Here is a 7,969-nt window from a genome sequence, read left to right as displayed (position 1 = left end):
AGCCTTGACCTTGTCCCTGGTCAAGTGGAGGCCGTCCGCGTCTACCGTGAACCCCAGGAAATCCACTGATGGCACCCCCAACCGGCACTTGTCTAACTTCACTTTCAGTCCTGCATCCTGGAACCGCTGGAGCACCATGCGGAGGCGGTCTGAGAAGTCGGCCGGCGTTGCAGCGGCAATCAGCACATCATCGAAGAAGGGGGTGACGCCGGGGATCCCTTTAAGCAAAGAGTCCATCAGTTGTTGAAAAAGCCCCGGCGCCACGCTCACCCCGAATTGTAGCCGCTTGACCTGAAACGCCCCCCTGTGGGTCACAATCGTTTGCGCTTCAGCAGTCGCCTCGTCTACCGGCAACTGTTGATAAGCCTGGGTGAGATCCAGTTTGCCAAATATCTTCGCCCCTCCCAAGGTGGCCAGTACATGGCTGACTACTGGGACTGGATACGCGTGGTCCTGTAGAGCCTTGTTCAACGTACATTTATAGTCCGCGCAGATGCGGACTCCCCCATTCGGCTTTTCAACCACAACTATCGGGGTCTCCCACGCTGCGTGGGAGACCGGTTCCAGGATGCCCTGAGCTACAAGGCGATCTAGTTCCGTGTCAATTTTAGGCTTGACCGACAGCGGAACCGTCCTGGCGCGCATGCGAATGGGGGCCACCGTGGGGTCTAGCCGTAGGGACACAGGGGGGCCTGTATATGTGCCCAGGGAGTTGTCGAAAACGGCAGGAAACTCCCCACATATCTCCTTGTAATTCTGGGCCGAGCAAAGCTGTCCGACAGCGGAGCCGTCCTGGAGTGCATGCAAATGGCGGCCACCTTGGGTTCTAGATGTAGAGACACAGGGGGGGCTGTATATGTGCCCAGGGAGTTGTCGAAAACGGCAGGAAACTCCCCACATATCTCCTTGTAATTCTGGGCCGAGCAAAGCTGGACACCCCCGACTGAAATCCCCAGGGGCTCAAACCAGGCGCGACCCAACAAGCTGACCAGGTCTCCCTTCACCACAATTAAGTCTAGCCAGCTCTGGAACTTTCCGTACTGCACCCAAAACTTCCCTACCCCCTTTATCGGTACCCGGTTCCGCTGAAAGTCCATGAGCGTGATGGGGGAGGCTCGCAATGGGGGGCCCCCCTTTGGGCATAAGCGCTTCAGCGTGGTCTCGGAAATTATAGAAGCCGCCGAGCCCGAGTCTATTTCCATGGTGCAAGGGGACCCCTCAATCATTACGGTGGCCAGGATTTTAGGGGCAGGGGATTTGCCAGGGAGTTGCAGTACCTTTCCTGCTGTCTGCGTGAGGTGGTAGAGCTCTTCGGCCCCGGCGGCATCCTCGCAGTGGGCTTCCGCCCTGCGACGCGATGGCGGCGCCTTCTTGGCCGTGGACTGGCATACACGAGCGATGTGGCCAGTCCGGCCGCAGTTCCGGAAAGTGGCGTCGCGGAACCGGCATGACTTCCTCTCGTGGCTCTCGCCACAGCTCGCGCAGTCGGCTGCTGCAGCCCGAGGTCATTCCCGGCCGGGAGGGTGACGCTTGGGGCCTGTGTAGGCCCGGTGGGCCTCTTGCTCCTCTGGGTCGACCGGCTCTACCTGCTGGGCGGTGGTTGCGGCGGGGTGTGTTCGCTAGAATACTAGAATGTCCCTCACTATTGGAGAGGGAGAGCTACATCAGTTATGTACCTGGAAACCAGGAGCACTGCTGACATAGAACAACACCCAGACAATGGTAACATCAACACATTACGTCTGCAGCCCTGGACTGCTGTGTAACTGCTCTGTGGACATTAGCATGTTGAATGTGGGGTTTGTATGTGGTGTTTTAGTGGTTCTGGGGGCAATCTTTATTTAGGATCTGTGAAGACCACCCCTTGTGCACTGGACCCTTGCCTATTCTGTCTGCTAAAATCATGTAAGAATCGCCTTAAGGAATCTTTGATGTCTTTCATAAATCAGTTATTAATTAAGGCTCCTACCCCCAACTACTCAGAGAGGCAGCTATCTGTCCACTACTTAAAACACTATCCCTAATTATTGCCCAGTCTCTACTCTGCTCTTTTTTAGGTGTAGTAATTAAGGGAGAAATAGCAGGCCAATTACAGATCTTCTTGGATTACTCATGTTCTCTGGACCCTTTTCAGACTGGTTTCAGGCTGGGATGTGGGACAGAGATAGCTCTAGTGGCTTTAGCTGATGACCTCCATCTGAGTGTAGACAAAGGCCTTTCTTTGTCATTCCTACTGGACCTATCTGCAGTCTTTGATACAGTAGATCAAGCTATCCCGTTGAAGCATTTGGAAGTAGAAATAGGTATCATGGATGTACCTTGGACTGGTTTAGATTGTTCCTTGTAGATCGGACTAAAAGGGTTGCCGTTGGAGGCCAGCTCTATTCAGTATGGGAGCTATCTCATGAGGTTCCACAAGGTGCAATATTATCCCTCATGTTATTCAACCTCAAGGGCCCAAATGGGCCTGGAAAGGGCCCTGCCCTTTCATTTACTGAGAGAAAACATGACTTGAAGGCACCTAATATTATTGTGGCTGTTAGCAATGGCCACTGAGGTCATTCAGTTTCTTAAAGCTACAGGTACTGATTCTGCCATTTTAGAGTGTTTGTAATCCCCGATGTATTTTTTAGACTTCAGATTTTTCTCCAAATCTGACACTTTCCTCAGGTACGCCAAAAGATCTGTGTTGTCTGTCCATGGCCGCAGACTCTGGATTTAAGTATCCACAGATGGGGCTGTGTTGAGAATTAGATATATTGATGATGATGCTCTTTGTTGACAGTAAGGAAAGTACAAAATTAGCACAGAATCCATAAGAAACATTCCTCGGTACATTGTTACATCTGTATACTTATGACTGAAACAGAAGAACTGAGACCTGCAATGTATAAGGTTGTCTTAGATTTTCTCATATGTCCCTGTGGCTCCAAGTACAAACTTTAGTAGGCATTAGAAGGTTACAAGATAATATATAACAATTAATCATATAAGCAGTTCCAAAGCCTGAAGTGTTTTTCCTATTAGGTTGCTTGTTTTGTTGTTTTTCAGTTCCATGCACATTTTTAAAAATCCACCTTGTTTATCCTTAGACTTTCCTCAGACAGATGCTTATGAGATATTTCGAGCACAATATGATTGTATAATTGTTCTGAAAGCCAATGCGTTTTTTTAAAAAAATTAAAATCTCATTACAGCTCACAGAAAAGAAAATTCAGCTATGGAAAATAAATAATCACTAGAGTAACCTGCTACCCAATTACCATTTGTTCCACAAATTGTGAATATGGCTGTATATCAAATTATGTTCTGATGAATGTAGAGAACAAATCTAAAGGGTTTTTTTTCTTTTTAAAAAAAAGCCTACAGGCTCATTAATCTGTGGTACTATAAATAAGAACTTCAGAAAATTACAATAAATAAGAACTTCAGAAAATTACATGATTCAGGAGGAGAAAAAGATTCACATGCAGGAAAAAATAATATTGCCAATGGCCATGCTATGGGATTTACAGACTGGCTGTCATTAAAGGAACTTGGTCAAGCGTGTATCAGAGCTTGCTTAGTCATTATTACGGTACCTTTTTATCCTGCCCTTCTTCCCAGAAGCTCATGGTTTCCCCTTCCTCCATTTTATCCTCACAAAATCCTGTGTGGCAAGGACAGACAAGCCCCCTTGCTTATACTGCATTGTCTTTTATCTTGTAATCCACTTTCTGTATTGCTTGTAGTATACCTTGCCTTAGATAGTTTGTTGGCCACATTGTTTTCTAATTCTGCAGTCTTAATCTTACTGCACTATTCATTGGTTGTTTTATGCTGTCTGATTGTACTGTTTTATATGCAGTATCCACCTTAGGGTTGCCAAATCCGGACTTACCTGCCGGCGGGGGACTTTGGCTTTGCTCCTGGTGCGTGCACGCGCACAAAGCGCGCACGCGCCGCATGCACATCACAGGGAAATGACGTCATTACGCTGGGCACGCTGGGGGCAGGGCACAGCCATTTGAGGGGAAAACTCTATGGCCCCTTTGGAAGGTGGACTGTATGTCATTATATCCCATTGAAGCCCCTCCCCTCCCCAAACCCTGTCCTCCTCAGGCTCCACCCTCAAAATCTCCAGGTATTTTAGGGTTGCCAGACCTCTACCTGGCATCCAGTGGGGGTCTGAAGCTCAGAAGTGATGTCATCATGCTGTCGAAGGACGCTCTAGCATTCAGCTTTAAAACTCTATTGTACTTTGGGGGAAGGATTTCCCCCGATGGCCGGATCCAGGCCAGCGGGTTGGAGGCCTCTAGAGCGGGCAAACACCTGCCCCCCAGGGGACCTGGCAGCCCTAAGGTATTTTCCGAACAGGAGCTGGCAACCCTAGTTCCTGGTGAGTAGAGTTGCCAGCCTCCAGGTGGGGCCTGGGGATCTCCCACTTTTACAACTGATCTCCAGCTGACAGAGGTCAGCTCCTCTGGAAAATATGGCTGCTTTGAAGGGTGGACCAGGGCTCTTTTTGTAGAAAAAGCCCAGCAGGAACGTATTAGCATAATAGGCCACACCCAACAGTGGAAACTCATTAGCCTATTGGGCCACACCCCTGACAGCACAGCTCATTAGCACATTAGGCCGCACCCCCATGTTACCAGAAGTGTGGTTATCCAGTCACCCCCATCTTTTAATTGTTATTCTGTTTACCTTGTTTGTTGTCAAAACCCAGGGCCTTTTTTGTAGCAGGAACTCCTTTGCATATTAGGCCACACACCCCTAATGTAGCCAATCCTAATGAGTTTCTGCTGTTGGGTGTGGTCTATTATACTAATGAGTTCCTGCTGGGCGTGGCCAACTTGGGAGCCAGCCGGCACTCCGTTCCTGTGCGTTCCTGCCCAAAAATAGCCCTGGTGGACTCTATGGCATTGTACCATGCTGAGGCCCCTCCCCTTCCCAAACCCCGCCCTCACCTGGATCCACCCCCAAAGTCTCCAGGTATTTTCCAACCCAGACCTGGCAACCCTACTGGTGAGCCAGTGTCTTGGAGGGCTGCTGCCAGGCAGGAGCAAGCAGATCCAAACCCCAGCATATCTGTGGGTGCCTAGGAAAAAGTTGCTTGCCTGGATGGAGCAAGATACAGGTAGAGGTATGCTAAAAGCAATACCCACCCATGGCAGACATACCAAAGGTGTTGCTTCCACTCACTTCAAGAACAGGCAGGGCAGGCACAGCACTGCAGAGGGCTAGTGCTCCCCCCCCCACCCCCACCCCCATTTAAAGGCATGGCCAAACCAGAGACTTGAGGGATCAATTAAAAAAAAATTAAGATATGGGAATGATTTCTCTGTACTTTGAGATATCAGTGATGGGGATCATATTTCTGAGATCTGACTCAATATAGCTTTAATTTCATATAAAAGCATACAGCTGCACACTTTCCCTAAACAAAATTTTCATGACCCAGACCTCCTGTTACTAGTCCTCTGTGGAAGACAACATCCTATCAGGGGTAAAGAAAGGTGGTTGGGGTGAGTCTAGTTTTACCCCAAAATGAAGTATGTGGCCAAAGGGAGTTAAACCTATCCCCCGACACACACACACACACATTCTTTTGGTGCTGTCAACATTTTTCTCCCTTCCTGGCCAATTTGTAGTATTGGAGCCTGGTGGGGCAAAAACCCTTCAGTATTTAGCAGCCTTCTTCTGCAACTCAATTTTTTGTAAAAAAAGAAAAAAGAGCCCCCCTCCTTTGTGGCTTGTTATTTAAACACACTGAGGGAAAAGGAAAAATGCACTTTGATGTCAACGGCATGCCTCCCTGAACCTGCTCTGCACAGGAAAAGTGAACTGAACGGTCTGACATTTGTCAGAGAGAATCCCTTGGGTGGTGGGTACAACCCCGGAGAATCTCACCAACCCCCCCCCCCCCGGTAATGTTAAATTAAAAGGATATATAACTCTGTTTGGGATTATTCTGTTGATCTCCTACTTTTCCATATTTACTCAAAACCTAAATATGTCTTGATTTCACATAGGACACTATGGTGTGAGCAAACACCTCAACATTCCAGATCATGAAAGGGTTTAACCCCTTCTCATTTCATATGCCCATGCCAAAATTTTCTCTAATACACAGCAAATAAGGCACATTAAATAGAATTAAACAAACACAAATCTAATTATGACATTTCATTTCTTCTATTACTTCCTTACTACCGTTAATCAGTAGCTATTATGAACTTTCTGTGAAAAGCATTTTAAAAATACTTACTGCCAATAAATCCAATAATCCCTATAAAGCTTACAGCTCTGCATTCTGAAACAGCAGCTGTGAAAGGCATCCGTCTCCCCCATCTAACTATAGCTCTTGATCCAGTCCGGGATTTCTGTACATTGCTGTTGGCCTGAAGCCATTTTTCTTGAGTGTATTTCCAAGAAAGCAGTTGACAGGCTTGGCACAGCTATTCCTGGAAATGTTCAATAGGTCATCTTCTGGAAGAGAGTGTTGACTGACAGAACTAAACAGATCTTGTTCCTCTTTACACACAATACTCACAACCTCTATTCCCCCAGGTTTTGTCACATAGTAAATTTTACTCAACACAAGGTCTGCAGGAATCAGCCCATGCCAACCAGCATTCTTTAATTCCCATTTCCTTTCTGGCTAGCATAACCACTACAGCACTGCAGTTGCCACTAGTCTCGCTAAACATTGTAAGCACACTTACTTGGAAGTCAGTTCCTTGGCATTTACGTTTAGGATCATGACATTAGACTACTCTGCTAATCACCTTGTTTCCCCCTTGAAAAAACAAACCAAAAACAAAATAAGAAGCTTAAGCATTCAAAGAACATTGAACAACTATTTAACTTCAGTGGTTAACCTGAGGTGGGACCTCTTTTCCTCCCCAGGTGCAAAGGATGTGTCTCCTTCTCATCTACCAGGGGGTAAAAGGTGTCTTAACATCTCAAGTGTTTGAAGGATGGTCTCCTCCCATACAATCCAGCCCGCCCCCTTAAGATCTGCCTCTCAAGTCCTACTCTCTGTGCCTTGTTTTCAGAGGTGAGGCGGGTAGCAATCGGAGACAGGGTATTTTCTGTGGTGGTACCTTGCCTTTAGAATGCCCATCCCCTCAAGGCTGGCCTGGCACTTACTTTACTTTCTTTTAAGCGCCAGCCTAAAACACATTTTTATCCAGGCTTTTAATTAGGCATTTATCTTATCAGCTTTTTAATGGCTGCTCTATTTTATGGTCAGTTTTTATGTTGCTTATGTTTTTGTGTTTGTAATGACTTATATTTTATAATGTGGTTTTTAATTCTAAGCTGCCTCGAGCAGGGCTCTGAAGAGGCAGCACAGAAATATTCTAAACAAATAAAAAAATTAAATGCTTGTTGACTGTTTCCAGATTAAGACATACACGAGACAGCGTGGTGTCCTTGTCCTTGTTGAAATCCTGTTTCTAAGGCTCTGAGGGCTGGACTGCACAGATCTGGGGTGAAGCTGGGGTGGAAGGGAGAGGCTGATTTGAATCCCAGAAGTGATAATGAAGGAGGGTGGAAGGTTGATCCTTTTTTCTCTACAGAAACCGAGCTCCTGTGAGCTTGCTGTTAGCCCTGGAAAGCTCCTCTCCTCCCACCCCCCCAGGTCTGGAGCTGACAGAAGTTTAAAGCTTCCAGTTTCTTCCAAAAAGTTTGATTGTTGGCAGGCACACTAAGCTATGTATAAATGATTGGGGCAGTTCTTAACAACAACATAGCACATCTCTTTGCGCCCAAGAAGATGATGGGGGCCACCATATGAACTCAGAGGGACTGACTACACATTACAGCTTTCCAGGGGATGTCCCCAAGTCATGTCAATGCACATGGTTTGGGTGTTCTGTGGTTGCCAGATGGGTGTGGGTCCATTTCAGATGACCAGAGCATACAGGAAGAAGTATGTCTGGCCCCTATCTTACTTTTCCCCCCTAGGTGCCAGGCTTGAGCA

Source organism: Gekko japonicus, unplaced genomic scaffold, assembly GCF_001447785.1.
Source record: "Gekko japonicus isolate JY-2015 unplaced genomic scaffold, Gekko_japonicus_V1.1 scaffold594, whole genome shotgun sequence".
NCBI classification, from domain to species: domain Eukaryota; kingdom Metazoa; phylum Chordata; class Lepidosauria; order Squamata; family Gekkonidae; genus Gekko; species Gekko japonicus.
Note: the sequence above shows the minus strand (reverse complement) of the source record.